The sequence below is a fragment of the Mauremys mutica genome, chromosome 15, assembly GCF_020497125.1.
Source record: "Mauremys mutica isolate MM-2020 ecotype Southern chromosome 15, ASM2049712v1, whole genome shotgun sequence".
Lineage (NCBI taxonomy): Eukaryota > Metazoa > Chordata > Testudines > Geoemydidae > Mauremys > Mauremys mutica.
Window position 1 is genome coordinate 124,301 of NC_059086.1, and position 25,853 is coordinate 150,153.

The 25,853-nt window shown below is 44.5% G+C and overlaps 1 protein-coding gene across 3 annotated transcripts in view; it reads right to left on the bottom strand.

Moving 5' to 3' along the window:
- The window catches only part of LOC123350686 (leucine-rich repeat and fibronectin type III domain-containing protein 1-like protein), a 217,594-nt gene that overhangs the window by 113,693 nt on the left and 78,048 nt on the right, over nt 1-25,853 (bottom strand). For all 3 annotated transcript variants that reach the window (XM_044989367.1, XM_044989368.1, XM_044989369.1), the window contains exon 2: nt 1,089-1,259. The gene's annotated coding sequence lies outside the window, so the exon portion shown is untranslated. The remainder of the gene's footprint in view (nt 1-1,088; nt 1,260-25,853) is intronic.

Sequence of the window (25,853 nt, forward strand, 5' to 3'; positions counted from 1 at the left end):
ACAATATCACTTCAAGCCCTCTTCTTTTGCACATTTTCCTGAATAAGACTTTAGTGCATCTCAGCTGTGGAACAACCCACAGAAACCAGTGTTTATTGGCTCTCGAGTGCTGGGATATTTTTGAGAAGTAGTTGTCTTGGCAAATACTTTAGTCTATTGAATAAACTCAGAGAAAGAACTGAAACTGAAATTCAGGCTTGCAAAATCGCTTTCTGAACCACAAGAATTTCTGTCTAAAAACCCTAAAGAAATGCTGGAAATCTGTTTAGCCGTTTCCAGTCAGCTTGAAAATAATTCTGTCTGTCCAGTTTAGTTTTTTAACAACCTGTATTGTAATAGATGGAAAAATATAAGACCCACAAAAAAAATCCAAGTTGATTTAACAGCACCCCAATGAATACAGACCTGTTTCTCAACTGAAAAAAAAAATTGTGTTGAATATTTTCCTTGTGCACATTTGACAGATGCAAACTATTCCTAGTCCACCCACTGGGAGGGAATACATGAAAGTTTTTTTAGTAATTTTCTGTATCATAAAATGTGCTAATAACGTAATGAAAACTACAGTGTAAAAAATGAGCAGAGCTGTAAGCGTAGAGAATTAATTGTAAGACAGAATATCAAATCTAATTACTTGCTGGCAAACAGCATAGGTGCACTGTTGTAGATGGAGTCATATGACCTTAAAATGCAAATTAACATTAAAAAAAAGTAACTCTGAGGGGAATTTTCATCCTGGGGGCAGTGATTTTTTTTTTTAAACAAGTTCTTTGTGTTTCTGTTGCTGCACAGATCAAAATTTCCTTCGCAGATTTGCTTTCTTGCTTTAATTCTAACAGCATGCAGGTTGTTCTATTTTACTGTTGAGCACATCCTCAAAGAAGCTATGCAGGAGGCAGCTTGCGTATACATCTTAAAATAGTGGGTAGCTCAAATGAGTTTTGATAGGGAGCTTTTAGCTGTAATTCTAACTTGTTTGGGTGATTAAATATAGTAATCTGCATAGGACTGACAGCCTTTAACAAGACACAAATGACACCCACACCCATAAGAAGAAAAAGAAGAGAAAAAAAACAGTCAGCTCTTACTTTAAATTGACCTTCAAGTTGAGTGTTAAACTTGTTCCAGTCTCTGCTTCTTTTCAGGACTCCAATGCTCTTTCATTAGTGATTCATTTGAGTATGGAGTCCTTGAAGTAATGCATTCTCCATTCAGATTCACAGTGCAGCACCAGGCAGGCCCTGAGGTGGCCATCCATCCTGAAATTAAGAGGCAACATTCTCTTTTAGAATTGCACTTTATCAGAATCATTAGGGGTGACAGAAGATAGTGGCAGAGGCAGCAGCAACACAGAGTGAACACAGGCACATTAAAGCAAGATAAAAAGGGTAACCAATCTCAACATAATCTGTACAGAGAGAAGCCAAAAGGCTCTCTTCCAACATGAACCGTTTCTCTTTCTTTTTTTTTTCTCCCTTTTTTTTTTTTTTTTAAACACAAACAGGAGTTTCATCTGGAGATAAAATGGCAATGGTAGGGAATGGCAAAAAAATTCCCAAACCAACAAGCTGCTTTATGAAACCAAACAAGAGGATTCTATAAGCACAGAATTAGCTCAAGTAAAAGACAATGATATTAAAATGAATCTACACCTCCCCAATGCCTATAAATTGGCTCTAAGTGCTGGAGCACTAACAAATGTCATTTATTAGCAGGTATATTATCTATTTTAAAAAGAATTATTTCTTCTATTTTAAAAAGTACATTTATCTAATTCAGCTCAATTTGAGGAGGACTATGAGGCATATTTTTAATATATGCAACACTTGGGCATTTCACCTAAGAATCTTGCCTGTTAAGCAGCACAGCAGAATTTAAATCTCTTTTATTATCAGGGATTCACTATCCTACAATCCCTTCAGGTATATGGCAATAGCAGATACCCCAGAGACCAGGAGCAGACAATAAATAGGAAATTGCTCACAAATATTTTTGGGTTAATTCCAGAGGGTCAAAAGTAATTAAACTATACTATAGATTTCTGCAAAGTCTTTTTTCGAGTGCATAGTTCTACACAGGAACCCCTGCAAACAGAATTTGTGTGAAAGTGCTGTTCTCGTCCATCCTCCCTGTGGAAGAAAAAGGCCTGGGTAGAGACCGTCGAATCATAGAAGTCAATGGTGGTGTCAGAGAGAAGGCTTTGGATTCTTTGACCATGGGATAGGCAGAGACGGGCTCCACTTAATGAAGAGAGGGAAGAGCATCTTCGCAAGCAGGCTGGCTAACCTAGTGAGGAGGGCTTTAAACTAGGTTCACCGGGGGAAGGAGACCAAAGCCCTGAGGTAAGTGGGGAAGTGGGATGCTGGTAGGAAGCACAAGCAGGAGAGCGCAAGAGGGAAGGACTCCTGCCTCATACTGACAGATTGATCCCGGCAATTACAGACCTGTAAGTCTAACGTCAGTACCGGGCAAAGTAGTTGAAACAATAGTTAAGAATAAAATTGTCAGACACATAGAAAAACATAAACTGTTGAGCAATAGTCAACATGGATTCTGTAAAGGGAAATCGTGTCTTACTAATCTATTAGAGTTCTTTGAAGGGGTCAACAAACATGTGGACAAGGGCGATCCGGTGGACATAGTGTACTTAGATTTCCAGAAAGCCTTTGACAAGGTCCCTCACCAAAGGCTGTTACGTAAATTAAGCTGTCATGGGATAAAAGGGAAGGTCCTTTCATGGACTGAGAACTGGTTAAGAGACAGGGAACAAAGGGTAGGAATTAATGGTAAATTCTCAGAATGGAGAGGGGTAACTAGTGGTGTTCCCCAAAGGTCAGTCCTAGGACCAATCCTATTCAATTTATTCATAAATGATCTGGAGAAAGGGGTAAACAGTGAGGTTTTTGCAGATGATACTAAACTGCTCAAGATAGTTAAGACCAAAGCAGACTGTGAAGAACTTCAAAAAGATCTCACAAAACTAAGTGATTGGGCAACAAAATGGCAAATGAAATTTAATGTGGATAAATGTAAAGTAATGCACATTGGAAAAAATAACCCCAACTATACATACAATATGATGGGGGCTAATTTAGCTACAACGAGTCAGGAAAAATATCTTGGAGTCATCGTGGATAGTTCTCTGAAGATGTCCACGCAGTGTGCAGAGGCGGTTAAAAAAGCAAACAGGATGTTAGGAATCATTAAAAAGGGGATAGAGAATAAGACTGAGAATATATTATTGCCCTTATATAAATCCATGGTACGCCCACATCTCAAATACTGTGTACAGATGTGGTCTCCTCACCTCAAAAAAGATATTCTAGCACTAGAAAAGGTTCAGAAAAGGGCAACTAAAACGATTAGGCCTCATCCCTGGTGGGGGAGGGAGGATTTGGGGTGGACGCTGACTCCTCTACCCCAATGTGGAAGCAGGTCTCATGCACCGAGCCCGGTGCCGCCAGCTGTTGCTCCAAGGCGGCAGCAGATGAGTGGTGTGAAAGGGGCATCGTCATCACCGGCATACCCCACACACTCCAATAAGGCCACTGCACTGGCCACTGGTCGTGCTGCAAAGGCGGCACCAGAGACGTCGGCGCAACTTCAGGTGCCCATTAGCACTGGTGTGGTCTTGATGAGGGGTGAACTGCCCTTTTGTGACCACAGCGGGGCCGTTGCTGCCTGTGTCTGCCTGTGGCCGTCGCTGCCGGAGACCGGTGTTTGGAGTGGGAGGTCAGTGTCAGTACTGAGGGACCGGGGCTGGGGGACCAGAATCGCGACAGGGAGCGCTCCCACAGGGCAGGCGACCAAGATCTGCGCTGAGAGGACAACTGACAGGAAGGTGAATGGTGCTGGTAGAATGAAGACCGGCGCCTCCCACAAGGTGATCCCCATCGAGATGGCAGGGACCATAATCGTGGTGCCAATGACCGAGCACGAGCCCCAGAGGATCTGTGCTGAGATGCCGGAGGCCCGCGGCACGGAGATGGAGAGCGTTGCCTTGTCTCGGGGATCGGCGGTGCTCCACTACCCTGAGGGATCTTAGCGGCAGGCTTGCCCTCATATGGACCCTTTGCTCCTTCCTGCACAATGCACAGTGCAGGCGGTGCAAGCAGAGGCCTCTGCTCTCTCAGCGCTGGGAAAGCATTGATGACATCAGGAGTTTGGGTCCCCTACCACTCTCAGGAGTTGGTGGTGGATCCTTTAAGGGGCTAAAGGCCCTGACTGGGGAGGCACGTTCACGTGGCTCCGGAGTGGCTGGGCAGCCTGAACTGGGTCCTTTGCCCAATGCCCCATGGCCTTTCTTGTCTAGGGCCAGGTGCTTCCTTGCTTTCTTTCTGGGCACCGGCGACGGGGAGTGGTGTTGGGTTGAGCCCACTGCCGGGGGGGGGTGCTGTGCACCGAGGCCGAGATACTAGGTGAGTCTTGGTGGGACAGCTCAGAAGCCAGACAAAGGGCAGCCTCCATGAGGAGATCCCGCAAATGAATATCCCGATCTTTCTGAGTCCTGGGTCAAAATTTTTTACAAATACAACACTTGTCCTTCACATGTGATTCGCCCAAGCACTTGAGCAGCTGCTGTGGGGTTTACTTACAGGCATAGGCCTGTTACAGTCCACACAGGGCTTAAACCCCAGGGCATGCCCCACCTGGGGCGAAGTCCCCGCTGGGACTCTAACTTCTAACTCCTAACTACACTTAACAACTACTTAACTCTAACTAGTATAAACAACTATTTACAAGGCCCTAAGGCTCAAAGTCAGAAGAGAAACCGCTAGCCCTTGCTATGCAAGGAAAGGTGCTCTGACTAACCACCACAAGCAGTAAGAAGGAACTGAGAGGGCATAGGGCTGGCTCGCCTGATATACCAATGCATGAGTGTGGCACTCAAGGGGGTGCCACAGCTGGCCCTACGGATACTGCTAAGGCAAATATCTCCGACGACTGTGCACTTGGGCGCACGCACACCTAGAATGGAATCGACATGAGCAAGCACTCGAAGAAGAAACCGTAATATATTTAAAGTGAAAAGATCTTGACAAGTTTTGAAAGAATTAAGGCTTAAATATCACTGGGCAGTTCAATTGATTTGTGTCTATCTTGTAATTGGAAAACTCTCAGTGTTCTAGTTCCACACAGCTAGCATTTTGATTTGCATGTGAATCCTGGTCTTCTAGTTATACAGTATCAAGTACGTGAATTGAGAAATAGGAGTTCTTACTCTCCAATCCTCTCTAACGGAGCTGAAAATTCCATGATTTTTAAGTGAGCATTTTTCATGAAATAAGTATCTCCTGGGAAGCTTTAGATTTCCACTTTCAACCAAATTGTAGGGCAAAGCCCACAATAAGAGACAAAAAAAACCCCAACAGCATACCTTATTTCTAACAAAACGGAACATGTAAAAGACATGCATTATTCATTATCAGCCAGTATCAACCAGACTATCATATGGTTTTCAATGTGGCTGCTTCTCAGGTACTAGCATTCTATAAGTGTTCACTGGAGAAATCAGCTGTCATGTCTAGCTAAGGTCAATGGTTAATTTCTAAAATACAGTTTGTCCAAAATGAATCAGGCTAACTGAAAAAAAAAAGCTGAATTGACCCAAGTCTATCACATCTTTAAATCTGTTCCCATGTATTCTTGAATTTCATTGCTGTTCATATGTTAAGTATACCGAACCTACTAAACAAGAAGTTCCAGTTAGTATGCTGTATTAATGCAAAATTCTAATTATCATTATTATCCCATTATATTGTGCAGCCCTTTATTTCAAGGGCCTTAGCTGGAGGACAATTAAAGTAATACAAAAATTCTAACAAGGGATACCTTTCAGCCAATGATCATACAGTATTAAATGTATATAATGTAACTTACACCCTGATCCTGCAAGCTGTTCCATAAGGGCAGACCCTGTACCCACAGAAATGAAAGATAGTCTTGTGATTAAGACACTGGCCTGGGACTCAAGGGATCTGAATTCAGTATGTGGCTCTGATACAGTCTTCCCATTTGACCTTGGACAAGTCGTCTGATCTCTCTGTACCACCCATGCGTCTGATGAAGTGGGTATTCACCCACGAAAGCTTATGCTCCAATACATGTGTTAGTCTATAAGGTGCCACAGGACTCTTTGTTGCTCTGTACCACAGTTCTCCATCTGTCAAGGGGGGCTAACACTAGGAACTTTCTCACAGCCTTTGTGTCTCTTGTCTATTTAGACTAAGTTCTTCAGAAAAGGGGTTTTCTCTTACTGTGCAGGTGTATGTTGTCTAGCACAAGGGGGCCCACAATCTTTGCTGGAAGCCTCTAGGCACTACTATAATGCAAATAATAAATAATTATATGCTCTTCTGCACTGGGACAATGTCTTTTGATATGTTTGTACAACATCTGGCCCTCTGGGGCCTTTAGGTGCTGTTGTAATACAACTAATAAGGTAGCACAGTACAGTGGTAGTTCTTGGAGAAATAGGGCAGCAATAATTAATAAGCGTTTAAGGCACTAGTGTAAATCTTGTTTCTGATTTGTTATTGAGGCACATGGTGATGAGTGCAGTGTAGGAACCTGAACAGAATCTAGGGATCACTCTTGCCTCTCTCACATCCTGTTTTTGAGGGGAGGTATACGTATGGGAATGTCTCACCTACCATATTTAAAAGTGATAAATTGGGAAATTACTAATTGGATCAATAATCTGATGGCTATTCCTCGCTCTTCTTCCAAATCAGAATGTTCTCAAGTGTTGTGATTTTAAAGCATTATTAACTACCTGTTGCAGGTTATAAACCCTTCACCTTGCCAGTGGCAAGCAAAGCTGTTTACCATATTAGGCCATGTCTACACTAGCGAGCTTGCAGAGGCACAGCTGTACCAATGCAGTGGCACTGCTGTAAGATCGCGCATGTAGCCTCTCTATACCGACAGGAGAGAGCTTGTCCGTTGACATAATAAAACTACCTCAACAAGTGGCGGTAGCTAGGTCGACATAGCGCTGTGAACATTACCACTTATGCCAGTGAAACTTATGTCACTCAGAGTTGTGTTTTTTTCATAAATTTTGCCAACATAAGTGATAGTGTAGACATGGCCTTAGAGCAGTAGTTCTCAACCCACGGGCCACTTGTGGTCCAATCAGCACAGAGCTGCGGCCCACATAACACATTGTGTACCACATATGCGGCCCACAATGGTAAATAGGTTGAGAAACACTGCCTTAGAGTAACACAGCAAGAGATTCAGCTTTATTTACTGACCCTGTAAGTTGTTTTGCTGCTGCCTCTTCTCGCTTCACATATAACTCTGGTAATTCAGTATGTAAAATAAATGATTTTGTTAGTTTTATTCCACCCGAGAAGTAGATTATGCTCCAGGGGAAAACAGATGTGCCAGAACCAATAAGAAAAGCTCAGATACTCTACCATTGGGGGGGGGGGGGAAGAGGAGAAAAATTATCTTTGTTCTCTGGTTATTGATGTACAAACAGCCTCCAATCTATAAAACGGGCAATCTGAAGGTACTGAAGGAGGGCTGTGTAGCCAAAAGCTATACAAGACTCTTATAATCCAATCTTCGCAAATTGAATTCCTTGTAGTCCGTGCATTGGAAGGTGGAAGAACTTTGTTGGAATCATATTTAATACATCAATGATGTCTCTCTATTGCTCCTAGCAGCGGTTGGGAAAACATCCTAAGAATCTTCTTGCTTCTGTGGGCTTCTTGCTTCTGTAAGAAAGAGAGGATGAGGGTGGATACACTCCCTCTGTCCTCCTAATGCTTTGATAGGGAGACAGCATAATCCACTCCCTTTGCTAGAGCTTCAAAAGGGACATCAGAAACAAATTAAACAAATCTAGAGATGGCTGACAAACAAAACATCAGTGGTAAGGCTACACTAATAGTCACACCATTACTAGGTACTGGAGCTAGAGAAAGGGTGGATTTCATCAGTGCAGAGAATTAAAGAAAGACATACATGGCAGAGATATATAAATTAATCAACATGATGAAGAAAGTATATTGGGCACTTTTGTTCACCTCTCTCATTTTGCAAGAACATGAAAATGAAAGGTGAAATATTTAACACTGATAAAAGGAAATAAGTTTTATTACTCAAAGAATAATTTACCTGTGGCACTGAGTGCCACAAGGTATCTTTGTGGCCAAGAGCTTAGAAGGATTAAAAAAAAGGAATGGATATTTATCTAGATAATAAGAATATCCACAGTTACATTAGATATGATAAATAACGTAAGCCCTCCTCTTTCAGGGCATAAACCAACCACTAACCCACAAGGATTAGAAAGAAACTTCTTCCATAGAAGTTTATTCCATTACTGTCCACTGCAGGAATTCTAGCAACTTCCTCTGAAGCACTGAATAGGCTACAGGCCAGACATGGTATGACAATTATTGGGGTCCTCATAGTTCATATTACACAAAACATCTCCATGAAAAACACCACTCTGTCTTTTTGATTTTATGGAGAATGAACTGTTGAATAATTCAAGTAATTGAGTATGGTGTAGCATCTTAAACAATTGCTAACAAACGCCTATTTTAAATGGACAACTTAATCCATTTTAAAAGGCTAAATGAGCATTTTGGGTGTATGCAAATGTTTGAATTTTCCTTTAACAATTAGCCCTTAAACTTGAAAGGGGCCTCATGTTATGTCCTGGGAGTGGTTCCAGCCCTCCAGGCAAGGTGACAGGGTGTGCAATTATTTCTTGCGCTGTTATTTAGGTGTTATGAATTTGAGCAGAGCCATGGGATGGAAAGTAGCACTGAGTGGTTCCAAACGTTGTAACTGTAATTAGAGCAATAAGAACTCAGCAGTCAGGCATTAGTGTTAGCTAATTGAAAGCACTGGGCAGTTAAACATCCTGAAGCAATGCCAACAAGGGCAATTATCACGTGTTGCATGCATTTGAGAAACTTTTTTTTTTTTATTGAACTGCTAGTCAGTGCCTCAAGCGTACATCAGGTGAGAGTGTCTGTCATGCTTTCATCAATGGGCCGGTACCTGCTCAGGGCAGTGACTGGATTAGATCACTGTAGCTGCAGACATTCTGGAGTGACAGAGTCAGAATGATGGACGATCAGAACAGTCACAGGAAGGTCTGAATACAGTGAACTTATAAAGGGGTTTAGCTTCTTCAAAGATTATGGGCTGCATCAATCACTACTTGAGAATTACCCATACAGAGGTCAGGTAACTCCTTCAGGTGCCCCAGCATACTTCCCTAGTTCTTTCTATGGAGTGGGAGCTTCCCAAATTGGCAGAAACACTTGGAAGAAGAAATATATGGGTAGTAAACTGTCCATCAATCGTACCAAGCCACAGACACCTCACTCAATTTAACCCTACCACTCGAAGAGTCTTTCCTTAAGGTGATGACTATCATCAGCAGAGGCAGCACTTCTAGCAAAAGTGATAAATGAATAATAGAAATAGAGATAGTCAAGCAGCAATATGTTTTCTTCCCAAAAAGGGCACCGACTCATAGATGAGGGCATAAAGGTACCTTTTAGGTCACAGGTGGGCAAACTACGGCCTGCAGGACCATCCTGCCTAGCCCTTGAGCTTCCAGCCGGGGAGGCTAGCCCCCGGGCCCTCCCCTGCTGTCCCCCCTCCTCTGCAGCCTCAGCTCGCTGTGGTGCCAGCGCTCTGGGTGGTGGGGCTGCGAGCTCCTGCTGGGCAGCGTGGAGGCATGGCTGGCTCTGGCCGGGCGGCGCGGCTGCCAGACATGCTGCTCTGAGCAGCATGATAAGGGGGCGGGGAGGTTGTATAGGGGGCAGGGGGTCCTGGGGGTAGTCAGGGGACAGGGAGCAGGGGGCAGTTGGATGGGGTGGAGGTTCGGGAGGCAGTCAGGGTATGGGGGGGTTGGATAGGCATGGGAGTCCTGGGGGGCCTGTCAGGGGGCGGGGGTGTGGATAGGGGGCGGGGTGGACAGAGGACAGGGAGCGGGGGGGGGGGTTGGATGGGGGGGGTCCCTGGGGGGTGGTTGGTCCCAGGAGGGGGCGGTCAGGAGACAAGGAGTTGGGGAGAGGTTGGATTGGTCGGGGGTTCTGAGGGGGGCAGTCAGGGGGCAGGAAATGGGAGGGGACTGATAGGGGGCGGGGGCTAGGCTGTTTGGGGTGGCACAGCCTTCCCTACATGGCCCTCCATACAGTTTTGGAACCCTGATGTGGGCCTCAGGCCAAAAAGTTTGCCCACCCCTGTTCTAGGGCATCATCTTCAATTTCATGCCTCACACAGAAAAGAATGCACACTAAATTGGTACAGATCTTCTCATGCCATGTTTTGATATCTAAAAATAGAATTACTTAAAAGGGATATTTTAACCAAGAAGTATTCGCCAGTTCAAATGTAGTTATGGCTAACTCAGCACAAAGTTTCTGCTCGGATACTGGATATAGGCTTGTAGAATTATCTTAGCTCTGAGCAGAAGGCTGTCTTGGTTAGGGTTACGGTTGATAGACTCATAATAGGCATGGCACCAAAACACCATCTTCCACACAAGTTCCGGATGACTTCTTAGTCCTTCCTAACTCTCCCTAGAGCAGGGAATGATATTTATAGGAAATTTTCTTTGTGCAAACCTTTCTGGAGCTGGCACTTCAAAATCTGGCAGAACCAAGTAGCTGTGGCCCTAACAGAGCCATTTTGCAACTAGCAGCTATTCGCTGAACCTCCCCGCCCCCAGTTTGTAAGTTCCCATTATGTTTTCTGTTTTTCGTTACTGAAGATATGGCACATTTTCACAGTAAGGATGACTTAAATCAGAGTTTCCACTATCTATCTACAATGCTTCATTTGAGAGGTGAGGTATTATTATTTAATAAAACAAGTGGGTTTGAATTTGTTGCTTCATTAAAGAGTTTTGTCCATCTCCAGCCAATTGATATTTATTTTACAAAATAAATGCATGTTTATATACAAAGTATCTGAAGGGTTTGGGGATTTTATGGGTAATATGCAGCTTTTGCAAAGTGTTGTCTATCTGAGGGAACCTACCCTCACTGTATTTCTGTGCAAAGACTGAAAAAAGGCTTATCTACTCTGCTGGAATCTGAGATCACTTTCTGGTAATGAACCACTGGAAAGATTTTTCCCCCCTCCCTTGAGAGTGTCTGAAAACGATCACTCTAAACCAGATACGTGCAAATTTCCTGGGCAGATAGAGACCCATTTTCCAAAGTACCAGAATTACTCAAGGTTCAGCAGTTCGCTACATCTCCAGCTCTTTAGGTGACAATGACTGATAATGGAGGAAGACACAGGTGGCACAAAATCTGCTTTAGGAACCCATTTTAAAAGTTTGAGTCAGTTCTAACTGACAGTTCTTTTTGCCTACAGAAGATAGTTCCTGTTGCATACAAAAGTGCAGTTATTTTTCCCTACAGAGTGTGTGGGGAGGTGGAAAAGCAGGAAATATAAAAACACAGTTCCCTATTGAGTGGACTAAATCCTAAAGAGAAAAAAAAAAGGCAAATTGACATTTATGGAAGAAGTTTAGTTGCCTTCTATTTGCAAAAGAATTAGTCATGGGGGAGCTGTGCTTTTGCAGCTGAAATATGAGTTCATAAGGGGATTGCTGATTCTAATAAAGTCTCAAGTAGAGCACCTTGAGGTTCATAGAAACATGAAGAAAAGAAATTGGCCAATATTCAGCCTGCAGTATCTTAAAACAATCAAAATTATAAACAGCAATGCTAAAGTAGTGGAGGTGCATGACCTTACATATTTTCATGCAGAGAATTTAATATAACACAACAGCAACTTTATCACTAAACATAAGAAACAGGAGTGTGTTCACAAAGGGTCATATAGACTGATAACAGAATTCAAATTAAAGATCCCTGTGATGAGGCTTCATTTAGAAAAGCACTGAAAGGCATTTATGAGAAGAAATACAGTATTGGATTATGACCCTTCAGAAAACACTTTCTAATAAGATTGTAAGTAAGTTAAATATATGGGAAATGTAGGGAAAGAAAAATCTTCCTAGTTACATGTATAAAGCATCAATAAATACCTCTTGAGCACTTCTATCACATAAGATAAGATGTCATTTATAAATTACTTGGACGTATTAAATATAAAAACGTTAATGTTCTAAACTAGGAGCATTTACAATGTGAACTGAAGGAACATCTATCTAATAAAACATTCATTCATCTGCAGATTTTTTTTTACACTGTAGATAAAGCACTAATGAATGTTATAGGAGAAAAAACTGTCCCAGCTAATGAGAGATCAAATCTAATTGCAGGGTGTCCTGGAAACATACTCTCTGGGTTGAGTGGCTGGAGAACTCTGGGACTACAGCTTAATTAAATGGCATTTTGAAGATGTCAGGATGGGTGCATCTTGTGTGTATGGAATTAAAATAGTGAAGTTAATTTATGAAGTGAGTACTGGCTGAGTGCAGATAAGAAATCAGTTTTTCGCAATAGAAAATATCAATTATTGTATCAAGGGAACTGTGCAGTAGGGATGGGCAAATGCCTACTGAATAGTAAACTATTTGGAAATATTTGGATTCAGAGTTTGATAAAACTAACCCTGTATCTTTACATTGTAAAGTGACTTTATTATGGGCACTGATGCAGGTAGGGGTTGGAGAGAAGTACGGTTGCACACAGCTTGCTGGGTTCAATAAAGAAAGACAGCCCTGAAAGTGTGTGCCCGAAATTGCAAAGACAGTTTATTATTAGTCTTGCTGCTGCTGTAATTATGGCAACAGTGCATTTGGGGCTGTACGAGACACAAAAATAACAACTGTCCCTGCCTTGAAGTGCTTACAATGCAAAAGAGAGACGAGCGACCAAGGTGAACTGAGAGGTGAGTTAAAAACAAGCTACGTTTAGCTATTCTGGTCTAACGCACGGATGTGTGGGATAAAGTGGGAATGACATGCGATTTGGGTTAGCATTTGATGGCCTGCAGTTTTGGCTGACCTCCAAATCTTTGCATGTCCAAACCTTAGGACTAGACAACACTTAGAAAGTTTGCTGGTGCAGCTACACCTGTATAGCTATTCCAGCAAAAACTCAGTGCAGATAAACCTTATATCAGCAAAAAATGCTTCTACAGTAACACTTATTCCAGTTCAGTGAGCAAAACAAACAATACTAGCAAAAGTTCTTTTATGTCCATATAAATGCATCTACATTAGGGTTTTAGCTGGTATAGAAATGTTGCAGCAGCTAAGCCAGCTGCTGTGCACTTGGACAATGTGGAGGAGAGGAAGATGATAAATAGTTTCTGCCATCCCTGATGCTGTAATAGCAATTGTCCTTTCAATATGGGACACGAAACACAAAATCAGCAACAAAAACTTTTAGCTCCTTTTTCTTTGACGGACAGGAGGAATCTTGAACCCAACCTTGCTGCCTAAACAGCATCTGGGGACACAGAAGACTCAGCAATCCCCTTGAGTTGAAAGCTGAAGCTCAGTTTAAAGCTTTTTAAACTTGTCCCAGGAAATAATGTCGTAATGGCCCTGGTTCTGCAGCCACTGAATTGAGGAAACTTTGCAGTTTACTTCAGTGGGTGCAAGATCAAGCCCAATTCTGGGGAAAGCCAAGAAGACCCATAACTGCCATAAAAGGGATGTGCCTGCACGACATCGCAGACAGTAAAGCTAAGAGCCATTCATTAATATTATTAGACACTCCTATTAACTACATTCAATGATGTAAACAGATTACAGGCATGGTTAGAGCATAAAGTTGTAAAGGCAACACAACTAACATTTCCTATTCATCACTGCCTTTCCATTTGTATGTGACTGTAAGCAACACCTTGTTTATGTTCAATGACTTGTTCACTGTTTCTTTTCCGTCCTTGGCCTATGACTCTCAAATAGGAACATAGGACCTGCCAATAATACGGGTCACAATAAGCAAAAGGGGCCAAAATATACCCTGATGTAAGTAGGTGCCACTCCAGGTCTAAATCTTTCCCAGAAACAGAATTACAAAACCCAGTCTGAATTTGCACAATAGTTTTGAGCATGTATTTTCTTTTGTGTTTGTAATTTCAATGCTAGTGAAAACCGGCAGACTGACAGCCTTGAATGTCTTTATCCCAGAACAGGACAACACTAGCAGCAGCAGAAAGCAAAAGCTTCCCATGCGACCCACCAATGCACCTCAAAGTTCCACTGGAGGGACCATTACAAGAAATGCTTTATATTCAATCCTTGGCTTCTCTACTGAGAATGCTAACAAGGAGCCATTTAGTGACAATGAGCCTTTTCTCACTTGGAACGGGACTGAGATACCTAGGACAGACTTTATATAAGCTTGTATTGTCCAGCACAAGGCTGGGCAGTACAAGATGTACATTTATGGGGAAACGTCTGGGATTGTGCTGGGGTCACCCGGCAGTATAATTCAGTCTGGTAAAAGACTAGGTGTGACTGGCAGGTTATAGGTACACACACACTAAGATGGGAGTGACTTACATGCCGAAGGGTGTTTGTGAGCAGTCCTGACAGGAGGCTACAGCAGCAAAGCAGTGTAAAGTGCATCCCAGGTTAGAGGGCAGGGGTGGCACAGTTACTCACTAGTCTAGATTGTACCCTGGGTATGTCACAGATCCTCAAACACATCCCAATCTCAGGGGATGGTGTCGCAAGGTATCAGGCTGCAGAGGATAAAGGGGGGCGGAACTCGCTCCATTTCGGAGACTGCGGCCCCTCACCTTCTGGGCAGTGAGGCCTAGTGGCCAGAGTCTCTGGAGCTGCCCTCGCCCACAGGGCAACCAGACCTAGCAGACCAAGTCTCTGGAGCCACCCTCGCCCACAGTGAGTGTTCAACCCTTGCTGAGCCAGTGTGGGATTGATACATCCAGTCACAAATGGCCACTGAACATTTTGTTGCTGTTAACTCATTAAAAGCTTAAAATGGAAATCTCTTTTTCTATCCTATTTACATGACACTTCAGATCTGCAGTCAGGGTGCCATGTATCTCACCTGTCACAGAATTATTCATCAGTCCAAGGTTACATTTGAAAGGAATGTTTCTAGACCTTCTGGTTTTGGGAAAAAAATAGGATGAGCCCAAGTCTGCAAGCAGCATGGGACAATAGTTCTGAGTTGGGACATGTCACATCTTTCACATCATGGGGTGTTCAGTTTCATTTTGAAGTATCGGTTTCAACACCAACATGAATTGTCTCACTACTGACTATTTTAATAGAAACATCCAGTTGATGTGGTTACTCTAGAATCACAGACTATCAGGGTTGGAAGGGACCTCAGAAGGTCATCTAGTCCAATCCCCTGCTTGAAGCAGGACCAATCCCCAAACAGATTTTTGCCCCAAATCCCTAAATGGCCCCCTCAGGAATTGAGCTCACAACCCTGGGTTTAGCAGACCAATGCTCAAACCACTGAGCTACCCCCCCTTAAACAGCCTCCTCCTGTGCCAGCCTACATGTGAAAAGCCCCCATGCACCTCCTACTCACCTGGCCAAATCTCCAAATTCACCCCATGACTTCTGTGATACAGTTATTCATTGTCAACAACAACAAAAAAAAGTCTTTGGCATACACACCACTGAAAATGCTTCCTAGTGACAAAAATGATCTCCTCTCTTCATCTCCTGACTTCCACCTCCCATAACCTCATGATTTCTCTACCCTAGCAAGTCCTTGCAGGCTCCATTGAACTTGAACCTGACTGTACGATTTCCTTTTTTCCCCTACTGGCTAAGTCACTGCAGCTCACCCAATGGCTTTGAGATGTCATGAAGGGCTGCTGCCAATTAAGCACTTGCTAGGACAGTAGGCTCTTCAAATTAGAGTTTGCTGCTCCCCTTACCCACCAAGGAGTCTCTGCCACACATGCAAGCAGGATTTAATTATCTGAACAACAGGAGTGACTCGTAAATGTCCAAAGATGAAGATTATGTTTGTTATAATGTAGGGACCTGCTCTGAAAGTTCAGCAGTGTCTCTCAGTGTCAGGCACTCATCCCAACACCCATTATTTTCCTTGGCGCTCACCTGCCTGTATCTCCGAGAGCACTGAGGTAGAAAGGTGGCACCTCTAAACTAGCTAGGCAGGATCCTTAACAAGGCTGACTTGGCATTTCTACAGCAGCCTCTGAATCAAACAATGGAATATATTTCACTAATTACATGGAAGGGGAGAAAGAAGCAAATTAAGAGCAGCTGTGGCTAACAACCCAAGGGGCATAGAGAATAATAAACACTATATGGAGATAGACCTATCTCATAGAGCTGGAAGGGACCCTGAAAGATCATTGAGTCCAGACCCCTGCCTTCACTAGCAGGACCAAGTGCTGATTTTGCCCTAGATTCCTAAGTGGCCCCCTCAAGGATTGAACTTACAAACCTGGGTTTAAGCAGGCCAATGCTCAACCCACTGAGCAATCCCTCCCCTGCTATCACAGCTCTCCTGGAAAATCCTGTCTTCTAGCAGGCTGCCGTGTACTATTACCCCCTTGTCAGAAGGTGCTGTGCATGCCCACATGAGGGCAGGATACGACCCTTGTTACTTATCTAACATTTTAATTCCTCCAGTTTCCTTTTCCCTATAATGGAGTTCTCTGTTTTAAAACAGTTATTTAATGTACCTGATCATCCCTCCTTTAAGAACACTACAGCTGACACACAGGCCCACAGAAGCAAGAAGGTTCTCAGATGAGGATAGCATAATCTTAGGCTGTAGGTACAGAAGGCTGCTGGGCACTATTACACCCCCTCTGCAGTATGTCTTTAAATTGTAGTATATTTTGTCATCCACAGGAAATGAACAGTCTCACTGGATGATGACATGATGCCATTGTAATAAATGATATACAGGAACGCTCTTCAGGGAACTTCAGATCACTGTAAAACGGTCTGTTTGAAATTTCCCAGAAAAACGGAATCATGTGAAATCTGAGTCGTTTCCAAGGCTCGGTCCCTTCTGAAGTCTGAGTGACAGTTCATTGGCTTCCCTAGGCAGGAAGTTAAATTGTAATGGGTGGGCTGAGAAATGGCAAGTTAGGAATGGAAGAACTGTGATAACATTTTAAGCTTGACATGGCGGGTAGAGATAAGACCCAGTTTGGGAGAAGGGGGAAGTGATAAACTACTAGAAAAAAGACAAAAAAGTAAAGCGTACTCAGTAGGAATAGTGCAGCATCCCTTAAATTGTTTGAGTCCTTTAGGGCAGGGGTTCTCGACCTTTTTCTTTCTGAGACCCCCCACAACATGCTATAAAAACTTCAGGGCCCAGCAGGGGAGTGGGGGACTCGGGGCTCTGGGTCGGGGGGGGGGGGGGGCTCAGGCATAGGTGTAGTTTGACTTCTATTGGGGGGGGGGGGCAGGGGCCAGCTGGCTCAAGCCACCTCCACATGGCAGGGTCCAGAGACAGAGTGCCACCTCCACCCAGACTAACCTCAGCCACCCAGCCTGTCTAGCTTTGGGGGGAGGGGTGCGCAACCACAAATTATAACTCAAAGGTGGGGGGCTCAGCTCAAAAAGTTTGAAAACAGCTCAGGGTGCAGGGAGGGGGGTAGCTAGGAGCCGTGTGGGGGCAGAGAGGTAGCTCAGGGAGGGGGTAGCTGGGGCTGTGTGCAGGCAGAGGGGTAGCTCAAGGAGGGGGTGGCTAGGGGCAGCTCAGGGAGCGGGGGGGTGGGGGTGGCTAGGGGCTTGTATCTATTGGGTTTCCAGGAAATGGCTAGGGGCTTGTATCTATTGGGTTTCCAGGAAATGGCTAGGGGCTTGTAGCAGGGTGGTCCCTTGCTCCTGCCCTTCGGGGCTTGGAACAGCCCAGGAGAGGGCTCTGGCTGGGGCAAGAAGCCTGGGCTGATTAGGGAAGTTAGGCTCAGCTGTGGCCAAGCCCCAATCAGGCCCAGCTGGTCCCTATAAGAGGCTGTGAGCCAGACACCCACAGTCTTCCTCTGCCGGTAGAGGGAGAAGGGTCTGGCTGCAGGAAGCTAAAGACAAAGTACCTGAGTGGAATAGGGCTGGGGACAGGCTGAGGGGCTCCAGCCTGGAAAGCCCCAGGCTGCAGCCTAGCATTGGGCTAAAAGGTACTGGGGGTTGCAGAGGCCAGGCCCGGAGGTCCAAACCCCTTTGCCTATGATGAGTGGCTGATACTGCAATCTGCCCCAGTGAATGGGGGCTAGATAGAGACTGGGTGGTAGCTGAAAACTGAGGCAAAGTGGGGATAGTGGGTGGGGGTTCCCTGGGGAGGAGAGACCCTAAGACTGAGGGGTTCCTGCCAGGGGGCAGCACCCAGAGAAAGGGGCACTGGGGTCCTGGGAGGGACATGGGACCAGAGGACAGGTGGATCACTGGCCTGCAGAGGGTGCGCTGGAGGCTGGAAATCAAGCTAATTCCCTGAGACCCCAGCAGGAGGCACTTCAGGGGTGAGTCTGCTCCTCTATTGGGCTGTGTATGGGAAGGGGAGGTAGCTGGGGGGGGCTGGCTAGGGGCTGTGTGCAGGCAGAGGGGTAGCTCAGGGAGGGAGGGGGGCCTGGAGCAGTGAACCGCAGCCAGTGGCAGCCACGATCGGCCAAACCTGCCGACGAGGCAGGTAACCAAACTGGCCCAGCCCACCAGGGTGCTTACCCTGGCAAGCTGTGTGCCCAAAGGTTGCTGATCCCTGGTCTAAGCATTAGACCTGGTTTGGGACAGTGTCTCTAATGCAAAAGACTGCCCAGTGTGCACTAGCCGTGAGGCTCCCCCCTCAACAGCTCAAATCACTGAGAGCTGTGTTAAATGGTGGGCCCTGAAGACATCTGGACAATCAGCCAGCAGGGGGGCTGGTGGAGAGGATCAGAGTAGAGCCTGGTGGAGAGCGCAGCCGGCAGGACGGCTGGCAGAGAGGTGCACTGAGTTGCCAGCAGGGCAGCTGGTAGAGGGGGTGGCAATCAAGTGCCTGAGCAGTTGAGTGAGTAAGGTGCCTCCTCCCCACCCCACAGGTGAGATGTGAACTCTGCAGATGCACCTCTGAACCCTGGGTCTGCAATAACCAAGGACAGCAACTGTGAGTGGGGTGCAGAGAAGGGACAGGCACATTGAAGGGACTTTTGGGTTGCTGGAATCAGAGGCATAAAGAACACCCCCAAGTAAGTTGGGCAGTGGGTCTTTTGCTCATGGTTTATGCTTATAAACCCTGTTTGCAGTGTTCCCCCAAATTAATGCAGAGTTACTTCCCTTCTTTTATTTTTTTGCTATATTCAGAGTCTGTGCTAGCAAGAGGGGAAGTATTGCCTCTTACAGGCACCCAGGGGGTGGTGTGTAATTATCCCATGTCACTGGGTAGGGGCTTGAGACAGCTTTTGTGTTCTAGTTTTTAAAAGAAACACCTAGATACTGAATGCGGCCCTTGTTGCTGCCAACTCTGACTGGCAAAAGGGTTACACACATTATGTGTATTCAGTAAACAGTTATTTGGACCCTAGTGAGCTGGCATGGTTCCTTCATGCGATGGTAGTTATGTAAACAGCAAAAGATACAACACATGGGGAAAAGTTGTTACTTTATTTTTTTTAAAGTACAGATTCCAGAGTATCACTAAAGATCCTACCAGCCACAAGGACTTTGGGTTTTCAAAGGAAAAGGTCTCACACCTAAAATTCTGCATGTGACACACCTCTTCCTAATTTCTAAACAATCAATTAGATCCTTGAAATTCTTGGTGTTCAATCTCCACTACTACTGACTGCCCACCTCCCCTTCTGTCCTAGCCTACAGTTTCCATGGAATTTAAAGTCACAGCATAATGATTTCTGTATACTTGCAGGAATAGTTTTGTCAGTCTATTTTCCATTGTTAGATGGTGTCTATGCCCTAGACTTCACCTTGTGCCAATACTAAACCTCTTTCCTATCTATTTGGAATTAGTGCAATAATACAATGGAGTTAAAATGTAACAATTTAAATTTCCACTTTCTGTTTAAGAGCCAATACATTCTTAATCACAAGACACAGGATAAGAAGGAATTCATGAGGAAGGCTATTTTTATGGTTGAAGTACTGGACTGGGATTGAGGACATCTGGGTTGTGTTCCTGGCTCTGCTGCAGACCTTGAATATGACTGTGAGCAAGTCATTTCACACCCCTCTGAATTTCACCATCTGAAAATTGGGCACAATACTGACCCCTCTCACACTGATGGTCAAAAGTTTAATTCATTAACTCACTAAAATGCCAGATGCTTCAGACAGGCACTTTACAAACACTTCTTGCCCATGTGCTTTAATACCTGCCAATACTAAAGATTCTTGGTGCAGTGCAGACCAAAGATCACCAGCTGTACTGAACCATAGTGCTTTAATGACAAATCCCCTAGAAACTGTAGTTGGATAATTTACCCCTTGCCCTTCAGATTACTGTTTCTCTACAAGAAAGGAAAAAAACCTACCAACAAAAAACCCCTAAGCAAATTCCACAACATGTAATTTATCACTTCATGAGACTTAAATCTGTGCCTTCATAGCAGCGAGGCCAATGTGTTAATCAGCTCTGTCACCTTGCTCCAGCGTTGCAATGGTTTACAGGCATGCTACTGAATCCCACCTAGATTCCATTTGCTAACACCTTCTGTTAATTGCCAAAAAAAGCTGCAGTTCAAAAGTCATGTTCATTCAGTAATTTCAGGCCCCCAGAGCCCAGGATAAACCACCTAAGCATCCTGGTTTGATGAGAGCCAGCTCATTAAACATACCGAAGATGTGTGGTGTGCAGCACTTTTCTAACCTGCTTAGTTTGTTTTAAAACCAACAAACAAGGAAGAAAAGGGAGGGGGGAGACCCACCAGGCCAGCCTCAAGAAAATGCTTTTAATCCCTGACTAGTGGAGCCCTCGGTGACTGTTACAAATTAAACCCCAATGGCTTTTTCTGGAGGGGGGGGAACCCATCACCTGCTTCTGGATAAATTCTAACCCTGGCAGAGGAGCTAGCACAAGATCAAGATAACAAGTGAGTCTCACTTTAAGTCTCTATTGGTAAATGGGATGTAAGTGGTGCCCAGACTCTGTGCTAGTACATCTGACTGGGCCAAATTTCACCCTCTGTGCACTCTGGTGGGACAACTTGGGGTGTCGTCCTACTCTCTATGGGCACATCTACACTGCAAAAAAACCACCACCACAAACCAACCCTGTGACAGTGAGTCTCTCTGCTGGCCTACAGACTCAGGCTTGTGGGGCTCATGCTACAGAGTTAAAAACAGCAGAGTAAATGTTACCGCTCAGGTTCCAAGACCAACCCCCTCTCCAGGTTTCAGAGCCTGAGCACAAACCTGCTAATTTTAGCCCCACAGCAGGAGCATGTCTTTATTTTATTTATTTGTTGGCAGTGCAGACCTACCCTAAAAACTCATAGCTAGACAAAATCCCGCCTTCAAATGCTTCTTCAAAACTCACTAGTTTCACCTGGCTTTCTACTGCTGACCTCCAATCCTGTGCTATCTGCTCCTGTCATCTTGTCCCACTTCATTCTCAGCTCAAAAGACATTAGAGCTTGTAAGATCCATTTGTAATAGAGATAAAAGTAGTAAAGATAATGGGGGTTAAAAACACTCATCCCTACCTTTGCTGGCCCCTCCCACCCGTAATCTTCATTCTGTTTGTCTTGCACTGGTTGTGCTCTCATAGGGCTGTAAAGAGCCCTGCAAAGTTATGGTACTATATATTGAATAATAAACAACATGAACAGCAAAATCTATTCCTAGGAGCTGCTACTGAATAATCATTAATTATAGCAACAACCTGAGGAACTACCAAAAGAAAGTAACCTTTCTTGATATACCATTGGCTCTTTCACAGTGACACTACAAATCTGTATTTGAGACTGATTCATTGGGTCTCATTCTCCTCTCTTACACCAGTGTAAATTAGAAATAACTAGCTCAACTGACAAAAATGGAGTTACAGCTGCATAAAACTGATGAGAGGAGAATCAGGTCCAGTGTTTCCACCATAGACCTGAGCTGGGGGTGTAACATTATGGGCATTCAAAATTACAACTGACAGACACACATAGTATATAATTAGATCACTGATCTTTAAAGTGAAACAACCGCCTTTGGTTTCAGTGGTAGCCATGTTAGTCTGTATCAGCAAACAAAAAAACGAAGAGTCCTTGTGGCACCTTAGGGTACGTCTACACTACGGGATTATTCCGAATTTACATAAACTGGTTTAACAAAACAGATTGTATAAAATCGAGTGTGCGCGGCCACACTAAACACATTAAATCGGTGGTGTGCGTCCACGGTCCAAGGCTAGCGTTGATTTCTGGAGCATTGCACTGTGGGTAGCTATTCCGTAGCTATCCCATAGTTCTCGCAACCTCCCCCGCCCCTTTGAATTTCCGGGTTGAGATCCCAGTGCCTGATGCAGCAAAAATCATTGTCGCGGGTGGTTCTGCGTAAATGTCGTCAGTCACTCCTTCCGCTGGGAAAGCAATGGCAGACAAGCATTTCATGCCTTTTTTCCCTGGATTGCCCTGGAAGATGCCATAGCATGGCAATCATGGAGCCTGTTTCGCCTTTTGTGACTGTCACCGTATGTGTACTAGATGCCACTCACAGAGGCGATTCAGCAGCGCTACACAGCAGCATGCTTTTGCTTTTGCATGATAGCAGAGATGGTTATCAGCCATATTGTACCATCTACCATACCATAAATTGGTAATAAGATGATCGTGGCTACCAGTCCTTTTGCACTGTGCCATTTGCTGCTGTTATAAGTGCCCCTGGCTGCTCTTAGCCAGGGGCGCAAAAGCCAAAATTGGGAATGACTCCCAGAGTCAATCCCTCCTTTTTGGTATCTAAAAATAGAATCAGTCCTGCCTAGAATATGGGCAAGTGTACTAGAGAACCACTGTATCAGAGAACCAGAGAGCACAGCTGCTCTGTGTCAGATCCTGCAGAAATTATGAGCTGTATTCTATTCACAGGGGGTGCTCCTGCAACAACCCCACCTGTTGATTCCGTTCTTCCCTCAGCCTTCCTGGGCTACCGTAGCATTGTCCCCCCACTTGTGTGATGAAGTAATAAAGAATGCAGGAATAAGACACAGTGACTTGTTAGCGAGATATGAGTGGAAGGCAGCCTCCAGCTGCTATGATAGTCCAGACAGGACAGTAAGGAGTGTGTAGGAGAGGAGCCCAGCATCCCTCTGCTAGTTCAGGGGCAATTGAATCTTTTCTTTACACATGAAGGGTGGGGGCTGATGGAGCTCAGCCCCCTGTTGCTATGATGACGATGGTTATCAGCCATATTGTACCATCTACCAGGAAAAATTAGGGCCAGGCGCCCTTGATCGACCTAACAGATGCTAGTCAGCATGGTTACCGGTCCTTTTGCACTGCCCCATGTGCCAATAGGCTGATGATGAGGACGGATACCAGTCGTTTTGTACCATCAGCCATCCATAGCGTGGGGGGAGCAAGGATGTTGGTGTTGAGTGCTGCACCATCGCGTCTATCTGCAGCATTCAGTAAAGATAGGGTGACATGTAAAAGAGTCAAGAGAGGATTGTTTTCCCTTTCACTTCTGGGGGTGGGTGGGGGTGTGCGTAAATTGCCTAGCTATGCCCTGACCCACCGCAGACACTGTTTTTGACCCTAGAAGCATTTGGAGCTCAGCCAAGAATGCAAATGCTTTTCAGAGACTGCAGGAACTGTGGGATAGCTTGAGTCCTCCAGTCCATGAGCGTCCATTTGATTCTTTGGCTTTCCGTTACGCTTGTCACGCAGCAGTGCGCTGAGTCCCTGCTATGGCATCTGTCTGGAGATATTTAAAAAATGATTTTGAGCGCTGATAGAACAGATTTGCCTGCCCTTACAGCGATCACGTCCGCATCGTCCATGCAGGAGCTCTTTCTTTATTTTGATTTTTAACTGCATCACCACCCGTGCTGATCGGAGCTCCACGCTGGGCAAACAGGAAATATTCAAAAGTTCGCGGGGCTTTTCCTGTCTACCTGGCCACTGCATCCGAGTTCAGATTGCTGTCCAGAGCGGTCAGTAGTGCACTGTGGGATACCGCCCGGAGGCCAATACCGTCGATCTGCGGCCACACTAACCCCAATCCGATATGGTAATACCGATATTAGCGCTACTCCTCTCGTTAGGGAGGAGTACAGAAACCGGTTTAAAGAGCCCTTTATACCGATATAAAGGGCCTCTTAGTGTGGACGGGTGTGGCGTTAAATCGGTTTTACGCTCCTAAAACCGGTTTAAACGCATAGTGTAGACCAGGCTTCTGAGACTAACAAATTTATCTGGGCATAAGCTTTCATGGGCTAGAACCCACTTCATCAGATGTATGAAGTAAAAGATACAGGAGCAGGTATAAATACATGAAAGGATGGGGGTTGCTTTACCAAGTGTTAGGTCAGTCTAACGAGATAAAACAATTGGGGAAATCAGGCCTAATCTGATGGTATCTAGTTTGCAAATTAATTCCAGTACTGCAGCTTCAAGTTGGAGTCTGTTTTTGAAGGTTTTTTTGTTGAAGAATTGCCACTTTTAGGTCTGTTGAGTGACCAGAGAGATTGAAGTGTTCTCCTACTGGTTTTTTAATGTTATTCCTGATGTTAGATTTGTATCCATTTATTTTGTGTACAGACTGTCCGGTTTGGCCAATGTACATGGCAAAGGGGCATTGCTAGCACATAATGGCATCAGGTTAGGCTTGAATAAAGAGTGGGAGTGGTTGGGTCCTTACAAAACCTAAATTTAATTTCCCCAATACTAATTTCTCCTTACTGTTACTCACATCTTGCCAACTGTCTGTAATGGGCCACTCTCCTACCACTTCAAACGTTATTTTTCCTCCCTTGGTATCCTGCTCCTAATTGTTTTATCTCATTAGACTGACCTAACAGTTGGTAAAGCTTCCTTTCATGTATTTATACCTGCTCCTGTATCTTTTACTTCCCACAGCTGATGAAGTGGGTTCTCGCCCAAAAACGTATGCCCAAATAAATCTGTTAGTCTAAGGAGCCACAAGCATGACTTTTGGGGGGGGGGGGGGCGGGAGTGGGCGTTTTTTTTTTTTGTTTTTTTTTAAAAACAGCCACTGGTATTTCAAAACAGCCATGATCTTTATATTAGGGCTTGTCCACACTGGCAATTGGCAGTGCTTTCATGCTCAGGGGTGTTGTCATAGGTTTATTCCCCACTGTGAACGCTAAAGTTCAAAGTGGGGAATAAACCTATGACAAGATGGGGACCTGCATGGACTCCTCTAAACTAAAATTCTAGTTTAGATCTGGTAAAGCTGCCACCAACCAAAAATATAGTGTTTTGGTACACTTTCCATTCCTCCCAAACCTTCCCTGGGAACACAGATCCAAGCTCCATGAATCTTAACACAAAGGGAAATAATCCATTCCCCCCTCCCCTCTCCAAGTCCTTAGGAGAGGTACCTGGATTCAAATTCCTTGAATTAAACAGAGAGGGATTCACTTTTCCCCCTCCCCTTCCCCTGAAAATCCAAACAAGGGAAGAAATCAATCAAGTTCTAAAAAGAAAAGATTTTATTAAAAGAAAGAAAGAAAGTACATTATCTCTGTAATACCAGGATGGAAAAATTTACAGGGTCTAACTTATAAAAACTGGAGAGACTTCCCCTCCCTCCTCCTCAAAATAATCAAAGTAACAGCAACAGAAATAAAGATATTTCTCCAGCAAACACTCAATTGCAAATGCAGAAATTAAATTATAAGACTAATTTGCCTTTCTAATACTCACTATACTGAATAGAAGAAAATACTTCAGGAAACTTTGGAGAACTTGAAGAATATGTCTGGCCTCCCTTAAATCCAAGAGAGAACGACTCAAAACAAAGAACACAGACA